General features: G+C 35.2%; 1 protein-coding gene across 3 annotated transcripts in view; it reads right to left on the bottom strand.

Annotated features, from left to right (window-relative positions):
- EPHA7 (EPH receptor A7) overlaps positions 1–16008 on the bottom strand; it is a 266105-nt gene that overhangs the window by 194404 nt on the left and 55693 nt on the right. The window lies entirely within an intron of this gene.

Here is a 16008-nt window from a genome sequence, read left to right on the forward strand (position 1 = left end):
AAACTGGATTATATGCAGAAGAACATGGTATCAGGATTTGATGAAGGCTCGTTAACCTGCAATATTCAGATAATACAATCTTGCTTGCTGGACACCAAGAGGACTTGAAATATTTATTGATAAAGATCAAAGCCTTCAGTATGGATTGCACCTCAATGTAAACAAAACAAAAATCCTCTCACCTGGACCAATAAATAACATCAGGATAAATCAAAACAAAGAATGAATTTATCAAAGACTTAATTTTGTTTAAATCAATAATCAATACTTATGGAAGCAACAGTCAAGAAAAAAAAAATCAAATGACATAATGCCTTACCTAAATCTGCTGCAAAATACCTCTTTAGAGTACTAAAGAGCAAACATGTTACTTCGAGGACTAAGGAGTACCTGACCTAAAACACGGTGTTTTCAACTGCCTCATGTGCATGTGTAGGTGGACTAGGAACAAGGAAAATCAAAGAAGGATCAATGAATTTGAATTATGGTGTTGGTGAAGAATATTGAAGAAACCATGGAATGCCAGAAGAACCAATAAATCTGTCTTCAAATGAATTATACTCATAATGAGCCTTAGAACTGAAAATGACAAGATGCGATCTTATTAGGAATGACTAGTCTCTGAAGAAGACCATCATGCCTGGTTTAAAGAAGGGCCATTGAAAAATAGAAAAACCCTCAATGAGATGAACTGCTACAGTGGCAGCTACAATAGGCTTAAACAGAACAATAATTTTTAAGATTGACCCAGGATGAAGCAGTATATTGTTCTGTTGTGCACAGAATCACTATGAGTCAAAACCAAATGGAGGATACCTAATAAAAACAACAATGTAAAATGCTGATAAGTATACTCAACCATCCTTCTTGCTGTTAAGTGCCAAGTTAGTTCCAACTCCTAACAACCCTGCAAAGGGTTCTTGAGGCTTTAAATCTTTTCAGGAGCAGAAAGTCCCATCTTTCTCCCAAGGAGCTGCTGGTGGACTCAACTAGCTGCCCTTGTGGTTCACAGTCCAGCGCTCACCTACAAAGCCATCATGCTCCCTTCAACCTACGTGTTATTGTTGTTGTTAAGTACCTTGGAGTCGGTTCCAACTCATAGTGACCCTGCACAGGGTTTCTGAGGTTGTAAGTCTTTATGGAAGCAGAATGCCTCATCTTTCTCCCATGGAACAGCTGGTAGTTTCTAACTGCCAACCTTGAGGTTAGCAGCCCGATTCGTAACCACTATGCTATCAGATTTCCTTTCAACCTATGTAACTAATATTAATTTTAAACTTTAATAATGGAAAACGTGAATTTATTCCAAAATACAGAAATTAAGGGAATGAAGCAGTTCAAAGGAAGGAAGAAAAAGCATACAGAAGAAAAGCAATTACCAAATTATAAAGGCATACGATCACAGATGAATAAAGGGATCAGACAACAGTTTTTAAAGTATATTTACTTTATATATATTTAAAGGTTATGTTTTCACCTTAAGGTAAACATTTTTGTCTAAGTAAGATAGGATACTAGCTGAACATATGTCTAAATAACAGTCTAAAACACAATCTAAAGATCAAGAGTGACTGACTTAGTCCTTTGAAATTTAAGGGTAACAAGTCATTACATAAAAATTCATAATATAACACTTCTTGTGTCAGGATGAACATCACTGGAAAAATGAATCATTTGATACTGGAAAAATTTTATTGAACTTTCAATTCATTTCACCATAATAAGCATCATGCCTATGATATGACAAGACAAAGGTAACTCTTGCCAAATTACAGCAATTAAAAGAGCAGAGACAGTCATAACTTTGTAAGAATATACCTATCCCTTTTGCCATTTTCAACACTGTTATTTTGTAGTTTAATACTCCTGTAAGTAAAAAGGATAAAAGATGAGTCTTATCAAGTTGCATATGGAAAAAAAATATGTCCAGACACAATATCAATAGAGGTTTTGGAAGTCCTTTGATTTTTCTCAGTCTTAAATCCTTTCCTTATCGTACTCGACAGAGTCAAGTGCTGTAAGATACTTTATAAGATTACAATTTGGAGGAAACAATCTTTATCAAAACGAACACATTGTTCTTTACACATTCTCTTCATTGTACCTCTGCGGCTATATAAATTTTCTATGTATCCAAATAACATATTGTTTGTCCAAAGTTTTAATTAGTTTTCTGTTAAGTCATAATTTGTTTACTATCAAGCTATGAAATACTGTCCTTTTAGATCTAATAACCTAAATGTTATTTAATATGATTAAACATTCTACTTTTCACAAGAAAAATGTAATATTTGAGTAAATTCATTTATTGTTGTTGTTGTCAAGTGGCGTCAAGTCGGTGCAACTCAGAGCAGCCCTGTATAGGGTTCCGAGGAGTGGCTGGTTGAGTTTGAACTGCCAACCTTGCAGTTCAAACCAACCTTGCCATCTAGTGTTTTATACTATAGCACCAAACTAGGATTCCAAATTCATGTGCTTACCTTATATTAATATCTAGGTGACAAATTTGTTAATGCTTTACTAAATTAATTTTCCCTTTCATATGAATCTACATTTCAAAGTGAATAAAAAATTCTCAAAATTCTCATCTGAATCATTGTAGTCAGTCCTCTGTACCTTGGGATATGTGTCTGTGAACTCAACCAAAGATGAATGGAAAATAATCTAGGAGAAGAGGGGGAAGCATTTAAGTGGTCATAGCAATTTCTCAAAGGCTAAGGGTCATAGCATTTACATTGTATACGAATGTATTGTAAGCAATCTGAAGATGATTTAAAGATACAGGAGGATGTGGTTAGGTCAAATGCAAATACTAAGTCATTTGCTATACGAGATTTCAGCATTAGGGCTGGTTGGTCTGAAGCATGGTAAGACCTAGGGATTCCTGAGTTCATGGACAAAGACATAGCCATGGAGAGCTAGAGCTGAGAGTGAAGCATCCAGATGATAGGAAGCGAAGGAGACAAACAAGGATGTCCAAAAATTTGTATATAGTACCCATTTGACCTAGCTTTGATGGCCTGATGATCAGAACTCGACTAGAGGAAAATAAACAACACCTTTTCTTAATACAGGAAACAAGTGTAAATTGCTACAATTTGATGAACTTGACCTATATTTATAGCTGTAGTAGCTCAAAATACCAACTGAGAGAGAAGTCTTCACATCAAGTATCAATCCTATCCCCTCTGTATACAGAGTTGATAGGAACAGGTAACTTAGACATTGGCTACCTAGAAATGGGGGTTAGAGCAGGGGACTATAAAGACATGCAGTGACTAGCTTACAAGTTTTCAAGAGGGAGTTTATTTCACAGTGTGCAGGGGAAGGCAGAATCCCCACTGAATAGTTTTCATCTTGTCTAGATGGGTCTGGTGAAAAGAGATGGGGATAAGATTCTTATGATTTAATAGTGAGTAACTGGTGTAGCACTATGGGCTAATGCATCAGACTGCAAAGTCATTTGAACTGCAAGGTCAGTGGTTCAAGCTCACCAGCTGCTCCTTGGAAACCCTAGACAGGGTCACTGTGGTTCGGAATCAACTAGATGGCACTTAACAACAACAACAAAAATTGTTTTCATGACTAATTGCAACTGTCACAACTGTAAAGGTACAAGTTTTATAACAAAAAGTTGGGAGTAGTTAATCTTACAGTCCAGGAACAGAGGATCCTAGGACCATCAAGGGATAAAAACATGAGCAGAATGCTGGACCTTATCTAGAGAAGAAGCAACACCAGAGATGGAGGCAGAGATGAGGGCATGCAGAAAGAGAGCAGCTGAGGACTCTAGACTCATGGAAAGAGAAAGGATGTGTGTTGGTGGCCAGAAGACAGGTTTGCAGAATGTGCCCTTTGGTTATTTTAAATTATATATTCCTGAGTGTTTTTGTGTACATCAAAAACAAAAAAACAAAAAACAAGAGGGAATAGAAGCAACTACTCTCGAATGATGATGCACAGTGGAGATTGTAATCATTGCAATGAAATGATGAGTGTAAAACTGATGTTCTACCATGTAAACGGTCACTCAATTCACAATAAAAACTTTGAAGGAAAAAAAAAAAAAGAAGAGATTTCAGCATCTGGAGATTTGGGTATCCAAGGAGTTCTTGAAACCAATCACCAGCAAATATTGAGGAACAACCATCTACAGACTTATGAAAACAAGGCACATACTTTTCTGACTCACAGCAACCCTGTAGAGGGTTTCTAAGGAGCAGGTGATGGGCTTGAACTGATGACCTGTGGTTAGCAGTACAGTGTTTATTCTACAATGCCACACCAGGACATTCTCTCTCTCTCTCTCTCTCTCTCTCTCTCTCTCTCTCTCTCTCTTTCTTTCCATATACATACATACACTCACACAAACATATATACACTAGGGTGAATCAAAAATTACCCACACTCCTATTATATTAAGACTCTGTTGACACACTGTTTTATCAGCACTTTCTGTTCAAGGTGTGAACATGGACATGTGCAAACAAAATTTCGACTGATACTAAAAGGAAGATAAAAGTCACTTTAGAAAAATCATTAATGGTTAAGAGACATGGATTCATCACTATGATCCTGAAAGTAAACACCAGAGTATGGAATGAAAGCATCCTTAATCAACAACCAAGAAAAAGTTCAAACGTCAACCATCAGCTGGAAAGCATGCATACAGTTTTCTGGGACTCTCAAGGGCCAGTACTAGAACACTATCAGGAAAGGTTCAACAATCAACAGTGCTCATTACAGTGAGATGCTCACTGAAGAGCTAAAGCCTAAGCTTCAGATAAAACACAGAGGACTGCTATCCAAGGACTTTGTGACCTTGCATGACAATGCATGTCTTCACACCTCTGCCCACACTGTTGACACTCTACAATAACTTCATTTTGAGGTGTTAAAGCATCCTCCCTATCATCCTGATCTTGCTCCATCAGACCTTCACCTGTTTGGTTCCCTGAAAGCAACCCTTTGAGGACAAAGATTCACTTCTGATGAAGAAGTGAAGACAGCCGTGTATTTGTGGCTTGCAGCTCAACCAAAATCATTTTTAAATAACAGTATATGAAAGTTTGTTGACAGATGGACAAAGTGTATTAAAAAGCAAGGAGATTATGTTGAAAATGATGTTATTTGTCTTTTCTAAAAGCTGATTAAAATAAATTCCACAGCCAGAGTGACAGTAAATTTTTGACTCACCCTTATGTGCTGTGAGTGTGTGTGTGTATATATGCTCTATTATACTTATAATTATCTTTAGAATATACCACTAGGCTTTACATTTTCTCTGCAATTAATATTAAATTTAATTTTATGAGTGTAATCTAAAATTCTCTTTTGCTGTTTTAACACCAAACGCCAAAAATGATCAAATTAGTAGAAAATCCTAAGAGTCAAAATTCTTGAACTTTTCTTAAAATTCAAATGCCCAAAGAGGAAGCCGTCAAGAACTCTGTCAACTGGACAGCAGATTTCTGTTAAATATAAAGCTGAAGCAGCGAATCTTAGAAACAGCAAGCTTCACAGCGAAATTTCTTCAAGTAATACTTTGAAAGGGAATGAAATCTTACATGTACAAAAGGAACTTTTAAATCATCTTTCTGTTCTTCAACATCATTTATAAAAATACTATGAAATAGGTTTTCAATATTGTCATCAACTTATATTCCTGATTCTCTGGAAACTCAGATTTCAAAGATTTACCGGATGTTTACCACAGAGGATTATTGATTAATATACCACAAGCTAAAAGTAATATGTGTGATTATCTGATGGTGGTGGTGGTGGGTGAATGCCATAGAGTAGTTTCTGACTCATAGTGATCCTATATTGGGTTTCCAAGGCTGTAAATCTCTTTTTGGAGCAGAAAATGTCATCTTTCTCTCACAAAGCAGCTGGTGAATTTGAACTGCTAATCTTGTGGTTAGCAACCCAATGCGTAACACATTACACCATGAGAATTCTTCAAGATAAGATGACAGAAAGAAAAAAAAAAAAAAAAAAAAAGGTTAGATGACAGTGTAAAATAAAGAATCATATAAAAATGGAGTCCTGGTATAGTGCTGTGGGTTAATGCAGGGGACCTCAAAGTTGGCTTGAACTGCAAGGCCAGAAGTTAAAGCTCACCAGTCACTCCTTGGAAACCTTGTACAGGGTCACTATGGATTGACATTTAACTCTTAGAATTTCTCACATCTCCAGTACCAAAAGTGTATATGTTATACAAAGGGATTTCCAAAGGTTTGTGTAAAATGGAAACAGAAGATAAAGTTTTCCAGAAAATTTTGAAGTCCCCTCATATATCTCTTTTTCCAATATATTCTTTCCTGAAGAATCACAAGTTTGTCACAAACATTTCATTGACTAATGAGTTAATATAGTGTTTCATGCTTTTGCCAACAGATAAATAAAAGTTACTTCAAAACCTATTTTATGAATCAGACTAAAATAAAGCTGTTCACAGAATACCTCGATGTTTCATAAGTAGTCTTACTATCCACATTTAGAGAGTAATAGCATAGCAATACAGAAAGAATTATTAAGGTAGTAGAATACTGAATTCCTAAACTAAAGGTAAGCACTAAAATAGGGAGTTTTGCAAAAATATGTAATAAAAACATTTTAAAAATTTCTGACTCAAATCTAGAAATATTTACATCAAGTAGTAAGGTACATGGTGTTGAATTTCATGAAGGAAACTTACTCCAAATATCCAAACCACACCACCTCCTTAGTGAAGCCATATCTGACTTCAGCTGCATGTAACTGATTTAGCACTAGAGACATGATTCAGAACCGACTCAACAGAACTTAATAAGAACAATATATATATCTTGCATCATGTACCTCACAGTCTCATTGGTGTTGTTAGGTACCATAGAGTCAGTACTAACTCATAGCACCCCTATGCTCATAGAAAGAAACACTGGCCAATAACTTCACAATCTTTGCTACTCCTGAGCCCATACCTTCCGCCACTGTGCCAATGCATCTCATTTAGGGGTCTTCCTCTTTTTCTCAGACCCTCCACTTTACCAAACATGATGACAGGTCCCTCCTGACAATATGTCTGAAGTATGAGACATGAAGTCTCACCATCTTGGCTTCCAAGGAACACTCTGGCTGTACTTCTTTCAACACCAATCTGTTTGTTCTTTTGGCAGTCCATGGTACTTTCAATATTCTTCTCCAACACTATAACTTAAATATATGAAATCTTCTATAGTCATCCTTATTCAGTGTCCAACTTTCGCATGCATGTGAGATTATTGAAAATACCCTGACTTGTGTCAGGTGCACATTAGTCCTCAAACTGACATCTTTGCTTTTGAACACTTTAAAGAGGTCTTGTGCAGCAGATTTGCCTAATGCAATATGCCAGTTTTATAATCTTATTACAATCTTGCAAGACAGTTAACATATTATACTAAATGGATGGAAGAGTATAAATTATATTTCTTTATATGTGACAAGAGTTTAGTACTTTGAAATCTTCCTTCTGAGTACCATATCTTAGCATCATATCTTTAAAACTATCAGCATGTTCATGTTCTGTGTATATTTAGGTAAGTGGCAATTTTATTTGCCAAAATGGAACAAAATTGTTATTGGTAAAGAGAATAGTAGATAATAACTATTCTTGTATACTATGGAGCTACATAGCTTGAGTTCAAATCCTGGATTCAAAACCCAAATTTATGACTAGACCACAGGAGAGGAAATCATGACTTAGTTTCCAAATGTGCAATACAGAGATAATAATATGCCTTTGTAATAGGAAATTATACAAGGATTAAGGAATTTAAAATAGTGTCTGGCACACAGATGTTGCAACTACTCTATGTTGTAACTGTTATACAACAGATTTTATAATGCAAGCAAGTAGCTATTACAACAAAGTATTCAAAGGAAAAAATCATGGAAAAAGAATATACTTCGGTGATAATACAGTTAATCTTGTAAACCAAAAAACAAATGAAGCCTGAAGCTGTCAAGTTGATTTCAACTCAAAGGCACAATTTAGGACAGAGAACTGTCCCATAGGGTTTCCAAGGCTGTAATCTTTATAGAAGCCGGAAGCATACTGCCACATCTTTCTCCCATGAGGTAGCTGGTGGGTTCAAATGATGGACCATTCCATTAGCGGTCAAGCGCTTAACCACTGGGCCACTATGGTCATGATTTTTCTTTGGCACCTTTAACAACAGCATACACATTAATCTGATTTCCTTTTACATCTTAAGTGTGAGAAATTTTTTTTTCTAAAAACTACCCCACCCCCCAAAAAAGGCAAGTTACTATTCTCTATTTTTCATGACCTCAAAAGGGGGAACAAACAATCAGAACATTAGGGTTTCTGCTGTCATTAATTATCTTAGATAATATGTCCACAGACATTCATTATCCAAAGTTTACGAATATGGGACAGACAGGGAAGGGAGTAGGGGTCCTCTCATCCTTAATAATGAAGACCACAAGAAGAAAAAGGAGAGGAGCAACTCGAACAAGCATGCTATCATGTCACCAGAAATAAACAGGTTAAAGTGACAAATTAATTTTGTGGTTTCATTTTATATACAAACATACCAATGAGTATTACAGGTTCAGTTTGAGACCACAGCAATAAAAAAAAAAAAAAAACACTATCACAATTAAGCTTGTCACACAATTTCTTTGTTTCCCCAGAGCATATAAAAGTATCTTTATACTGTACTGTAGTCTAGTAACTGTTGTTAAGTGCTGTCAAGTAGGTTCCTACTCATAGCAACCTTGTACAGGGTGTCCAATATGTGGTGGGTGGATTTGAACTACCAACCTTACAGTTAGCAGGCTAGTGCTTATCCTACAGTGCCACACCACCACACAGTGCCACATCAGGAAACACAGAGCAACAGCACTATGAAAAATGTGAACTCTGGTGAGAATTACCATAATGTGACACAAAGAAATGAAGTCAGCACATGCTGTTGGGAAATGGCACGGCCAATAAACTTACTCAAGGTAGAGTTGCCACAAACTTTCAATTTTCAAAATTGCAGTATCTGTGAAGCACAATAAAGTGAAGTGCAATAAAACAAGGTATGCCTATTCTAATAAAATTATAGTAAATTAGTAATAAAACATCTGACAGGAACCCTTTGAGAACTCTACTGATAGTAATGTAGGAGAGCAGACGGTGGGAACTTCTCTTACCTACAGAATTATATAAATTTCTAGATAATTGTATCCTTTTGTTACAAAATAAGCATTCAATTCCTTCCACACACATATATTGGGAAAAAAAAAAATAAACCACCATGACATAAATGTTTATCCTATAATTGAATTTTCACTTTTGGAGAAATCTTGTTGGTGTTAAGTGCCATCAAGTTGGCACTCTGTGAGATCTTCAACTCAATGTCAGGCCCCAAGTCAAAGATTCTGGCACACCAATGAGAGTTCATTCCTTTCTTCTTTGAGGCAGACCCTCAAAATACAAAAGAATTGCAATTTCTCTAAATTCTCATCTCCTACTATATTCCTTAAGGAGCTCTGGTAGCGTGGTGGTTATGAATCGGGCTGCTAACCTCAAGGTCAGCTGTTCAAAACTACCAGCAGTTCCGTGGGACAAAGATGAGGCGTTCTGCTCCCGTAAAGATTTACAGCCTTGTAAACCCTGTACAGACAGAGTTGCTATGAATCGGAACTGACTCCATGGTACTTAACAACAACAACTATATTCCTTAGGTGTCTTTCCTTAGGTGTCTTTACTTCCTGAGACAGGCATTCCTGTGTCCTCATTAATTCCACATCCTTGGTGGTATAGGAGGGTTGTCACATTGATCCTTTTCATTTCAATAACCATGAAAATAAACTTAGGAATAATATACCTGGAAATTACAAGGATACAATGGTATTGATCAAAGAGCATGGTCTTTGGTATGGATTACATCTCAATGTCAAGAAAACAAAAATCCTCACCACTGGACCAATAAACAACATTATTATCAACGGAGAAAAGATTGAAGTTGTCAAGGACTTCATTCTTCTTGGATCAACTATCAACACTCAAGGAAGCAACAGTCAAAAGATCAAACGACATATTGCATTAGGCAAATCTGCTGCACACGACCTTTTTAAAGTGTTGAAGAGCAAAGATGTCCCCTTGAGGATTAAGATGCACCTGACCCAAGCCATGGTATTTTCAATAACCTTATATGAATATGAAAGCTGGACGGTGAATAAGGAAGACTGAAGAATTGATGCTTTTGAATTATGGTTTTGGAGGAGAATATTGAAAATGCCATGGGCTGCCAAAACAACCAATAGAGCCAAACTTTGTCTCTCATATTTCAGACATATTGTCAGGAGGGACAAGTCACTGGAGAAGGATATCGTGTTTGGTACGGTGGAGGATCAGAGAAAAAGAAGAAGAACCCCAATGAGATGGATTGGCCAAGTGTGGCAACAATAGTGGACTCAAGCATGGACTCAAGATGGACTCAAGCGTGGCAACAACAGTGAGGTTGGCCCAGGATCAGGCGGTGTTTCGTTCTGCTGTGCCTATGGTCACTATGAGTCAGTACCGACTCGATGGCACCTAACAACAACAAGTGGCATTGGGAATATATGTATGTATTTTTTTAATTCTCCAATGTCATTGATTTTGGCTCCCAGAGAACATTTGATAATAGCAGAAGATTTTTTTTTTAGTATTACAGTGGGAATGGTGTGTGGCAAGTTGATTATTGGAAACCAGTGGAGAGAGTCAGGGATGCTACTAAGAATACTATAATGCACAGCACAGATCTTCAAAACAAAAAAATTATCCAACACAATATATCAATAGCTTCAATATTGAGAAACTCGAAACAGGTATCTGTCAGCTTTACTTCTGAACCATAAGCATCTTCCCCTTGAAAATGAAGCCTTGTCCTAATGAACCATAATAAAGAATTATATTTGCATTGTCTTTAATACTTATAAAATATAATGAGTAAATTTGAGGTAACAAAGTGAATTTCATCAACAACTTGGCTTTTTTTTTTAGTTGTTTTCTATTTAAAAATTTCTCGGATGAGAGCCATACATCATTTGGTTGAAAATAAACTTTGTTTCATATAATCCTTTAAAAAACTAAAACAATGCTATATATATTTAAGTTGACAGAAGTACTGTTGTCATCACCATCTCTTCTCTCATACTAATGTCCCCTATTTGAAATTTCCAGATACACGTAAGGCCTCTCCACTTACAAGTCTCATTTTAATGTAAAATTTAAATGGTTAACACAAAACAAATGTCATTCTTTCAATAGCAAAAAACTTGGAAATTTCTGTTTTCTTTCCCATCTCATATCAAATTAATTAATTCCTGTCAATTATTACTTTGGAACTTTCATTATAGTAAAACTATGTCAAGATTTTTTTAATCAAAACTCATTTCAGTTACTATACTGTCTTTCTGATTTCTTTCAGTCATTACCTTATTCTGTCATTCTACAAATACTTCTTATGTACTCATTATGCTAAAAATGAGAAGCATCAGAACTAGGTTTTTTAGTTAAGGAAAAGGACCCATAATAAAGAAGCAATCTTAATAAAGCATAATGCGTTATGAACAGGGATCACTGTAGAAGCTTGCATAAATTTTATCCCATATGGTATAACTGATACCTGTAGGATAATTAAGAGATATTTAGGACAGGATGTAAAGAAACTGATCTACACAAAGAAAGAGCAAAAAAGGCACATTTGAGGCAATGACAAAATATTGATGTGTCTAAAGTATAGAATGCTAGTGGAAGAGACAGGAGTGATGAAGCTAAAAGAAAAGGCAATCTTCATTTTAAGAATCAAGAAATTTTATCCTGAGGGGAATATAAAGTCACAGAAGGTTTTTAAAATGAGAATGTTATGATCATAGTTGCACATAGAAAGGTTGTTCTAGCTAAAATGGATTAACAGGAGGCAGAAATAAAGAGAAAGTTCTTGCAGCAATAAGCTAAAAGCTGTAGGATGCATCTGACACTTTCAAGAAAACGACATGTGCTAGTTCTTTTGGAGTCCAAATCATGAAATTTTGAGTTGATATTTTCTAGGTTCTATGAAGTATAAACACATTCCAATGACCCAGAACACACACGAATATCCAATTTTGAAATAAACACTAGAACTTAAAAAGTAGTTTGATTGACAACAGTTAATTGAGTCCTTACATAATATGAAGTACACAAACACATTAAACAAAATTTACTGCAATCGAGTCGATGCCAATTCACAGTGACTCGAAAAAATACACCAGACTTGGACCTTTGGAATTCCCAAGGCTGTATGCTTTACAGAAGCATACTACTCGATCTTTCTCCTACAGAACTTCTGGTACATTCTAATTGTTGATCTTTCAGTTAACTGTTGTTGCTGTTAAGTGCCGTTGAGTTGGTTTCAACCCACAGTGACACTGTATAGGGTTTCCAAGGAGCAGCTAGTGACCTTGAACCACAGTTCAAAGAGCTTTGCAGTCCAATGCATTAACCCACAGTGCCACACCAGGACTCCTTAGTTAACTGAGTAGCACTTAATCACTGCCCTTCCACAGCTCCTTTTTATGTGATACACATGGCAAACAAATTTCTCTCATTAAATGATGAAAACGGAGTCTCAAAGAGATTGGGTAATTGATTAAAAGTTTTAATGCCAGTGAGTCACAATACTGGGATAACTTTCAGTTTCTGATTCAAGCTGCTTAAATAATGTGTCTTATTTCAAGATCTACTGTTGTTATTAAGTGCCCTCAAGTTGGTTATGATTCATAAAGACCTTGTCTGTATAAGGTTTCCAAGCAGCAGCTGGAGGGTTGAAACTTCCAAACTTGAAGCGACCAGTCTGTGCCTATCCTATAGTCTGTCACATCAGGATTCTTTTTGTCAAAGTTCTGTTTTATTTGGTGGATACTAAACAATTTGGAATCTGAGCAAATATTGTCAGGTATAATTTTCTAATTATTTAATTAATGTATATGTATATTCACTAATAATTACACATAGAAATTGAGATAAAATAAAAAATACTTTTTATGTTGACTATAACTGAAAGGAATAAAGTCATAAACAAGTATTTGTTGTTGTTAGGTGCAATCCAGTCGGTACCAAATCATAGTGATCGTAGGTACAGCAGAACAAAACACTGCTTGGTCCTACAGCAATCTCATAATTGTTGCTAGATTTGAGCCCAGTGCTGCTGCCACTGTGTCAATCCATCTCATGAGGGGTCTTCCTCCTTTTTGCTGACCCTCCACTTTAATAAGCATGATGTCCTTCTCAAGGGACTGGTCTCTCCTGATGTTAATATGTGTGAAGTAAAAGAGATGAAGTCTGGTCATTGTGGCTTCTAGGGAGCATTCTGACTGCACTTCTTCCAACACAGATTTGTTTGTATTTTTGGCAGTTCATGGTACTTTTAATATTCTCCCCCAGTACCATAACTCAAATGCATCAATTATTCTATGGTCTTCTTTATTTATTGTCTAACTTTCACATGAGGTTATTGAAAATGCCATTGTTTGGGTCAGGTGCACTATAATCCTGAAATTGACATCTTTGCAAATGAACACTTTAAAGAGGTCTTATGCAGCAGATTTGCCTAAAGCAATACATCATTTGACATTAGTATTAATAGAAGTAATATAGGGGGATATCTGTTAGCATTGTCCAGACTAAAACTATGTTTCACATAAATCAGTTGACAGTATGATCAGAACGTTCAATGAAATATTAATATCAAATTTGGCTTAATGCAAGTTCACTCTAAATGCATAGTAATTTTACCAGAGGGTAGAAAGAGAAGCAAAACAGTTGAACCGCTTCTTCCCTTAAAAGTAAAACTTTTCTTTCCATTTAGTTTCATTTGACATGTAATTCTACAAGGCGTTTTATATTTCAGGCTTAAATTTGGCTCAAAAACTATTATAATTATTCAGTGTACTATCATGAAATATAAAAACCTGAGTCACAGTTTAATTACTGAACTCAGAGGTGTTATCATTACTTTTGTTAATGAACATATTTAGCACTTATAAATATGTTAAATTTACTTTGCACGTGGTAATAATTACTTTTTATATTTTAAAAAGCTAAAATATACAAGAATATATTTTAAGTGATTATTTTAGAAAAATACAAAACGTGTAGAAAGAAGACACCAAAAAGTTTATATGAAAGTGACTATAAAATTTACCATCCAGATTAGGACCCTTTCAAAAGTGAACAGGGGAGCTATTAATAAGAACAATAGAATGAGTGTTACATCCTAATCACTAGAATGAATTAGTAGCAATAGCAAAAGGCTTCTCTAAGAGGTCTTGAAATTATAATGATTAATCCCTTTGAAATATTCACTTTATTCCTATATACCTAGATTAAGCTAAAATCCTAAAACTTGGGAGATTTTGTCAAATTTTGCCAGCTAACTCTTCTACCATTGTTTTTTAAAAGTAAAATTAGAATTAGTATGTTTTAGAGCAACAATTTGCCTAAAACTTTATTTAAAATGGGAAGAAAAGGGTTACAGAACAGTTGATGGGTTCAGACCACTAATTGTTCAGTTAACAGCCATATGCTTAACCACTGTGCAACCAAGCCTCCTTTATAGAAACAAAAGAAATTTTAGGTCCCTTACTTCCATTGTAGAACAAGCTTCAAACTCCAATCATTTTCTTTAAAACTTACTAATTGCTCTTTTTAATCTGAAAGTGTAACAACCAGTTTACTTTGAAAAGCAAACATATTGTATAATCTACAATCAAACCCAATTAAAATATCTCATGATATTTGCATGTCAGTTCTTAATTATCACAGGGCAAAACAAATATTTTGGTAGAAAGACAAACAGCTTAACCAAAACTATTAAGGTGTGAGTTGTGAACAATAACTACTTAAAATATACAATAGAAAAACTATACTCTACCACAAAAGCATTCCTCCATGGGTTCCAGACATTTTAGTCCATTTTTGTACAGGATAGAAGGTATTAAAGAGTTGAAACAGAAACAGGTTGTTGTTTTTCTTTAAGATACTGAAGAAAGGAATATCCATTAGTAAGCAGCATTCTCACTGGGATTGCATTTCTTGAATATTCTCCGTCAAGGAGATGAAAATATCAGTTTTTACACTTTAGTCCAGGAAAGTGATAGTCTGAAATTAGAGCTGCTAAAAACAGGCAGGTACTGTGAAATTCAAGGAAATGCTGCATCAAGAAGCTAAAGGAATGAAAAAAGGATAAAATTCTCTTTATCCTTACAAAATTGGCACATTATTCCAAGTGAGGTAACAGGCAGAACTTCGCAGCAGATTAAAAGGAATTTGAGGACAAATGTTTCATTCAGTAGGCCTTTCTATGTAGCAGATAACTTTCCACCAAGTTAAAAAAAAAGACTTGTTTTATTAAGTCCATTTGAAGGCTTGTGTTACTATATAAAACCATTCTTTTTTTGCATATTCATGAATGCATTGGCAAGTACCTCTGCATCACTCATGAGATTCTACATGGCAGAAAGGTCTCAATTTTTAAAAGAAACTATCGAAAAGTCTGTAGAAAGTGAATGTCTTACTTCCATTTGTTTTTCAATTGTTTCTGGGTACCATTAAGCAGTGTCTTCTAAATATCTTCAGAAATCATACTCTTTAGAAACAAAGTCCCCTTTCAAAACAATATACAGAGATTCCTCTGATTTTTTATACCGTAAAATCACAATGCATATTCATTTTAAAGTATGATTAGCTATTTACAAATTCATCTACATTTAGTACTTCTTGCACATCTGCCCTTGACAATACAATTACAAATTAAGAAAAGTCTAATATGATATAGTCTAATTTTAAAGGAAAATACACAATGAAAGCATGTGATCATTTTATGTTATTAGGCAAGGGATACATACCGCATTTTCATAGTTCTAAAACTAAAGAGAAATGGTTAGGAATAAAAATATGCTTCTCTTTTAAAATCATGTACCTTACTAGTCTCTCAAAAACAA

The sequence above is a fragment of the Chrysochloris asiatica genome, unplaced genomic scaffold (genome assembly GCF_000296735.1).
Source record: "Chrysochloris asiatica unplaced genomic scaffold, ChrAsi1.0 scaffold00185, whole genome shotgun sequence".
NCBI lineage: Eukaryota > Metazoa > Chordata > Mammalia > Afrosoricida > Chrysochloridae > Chrysochloris > Chrysochloris asiatica.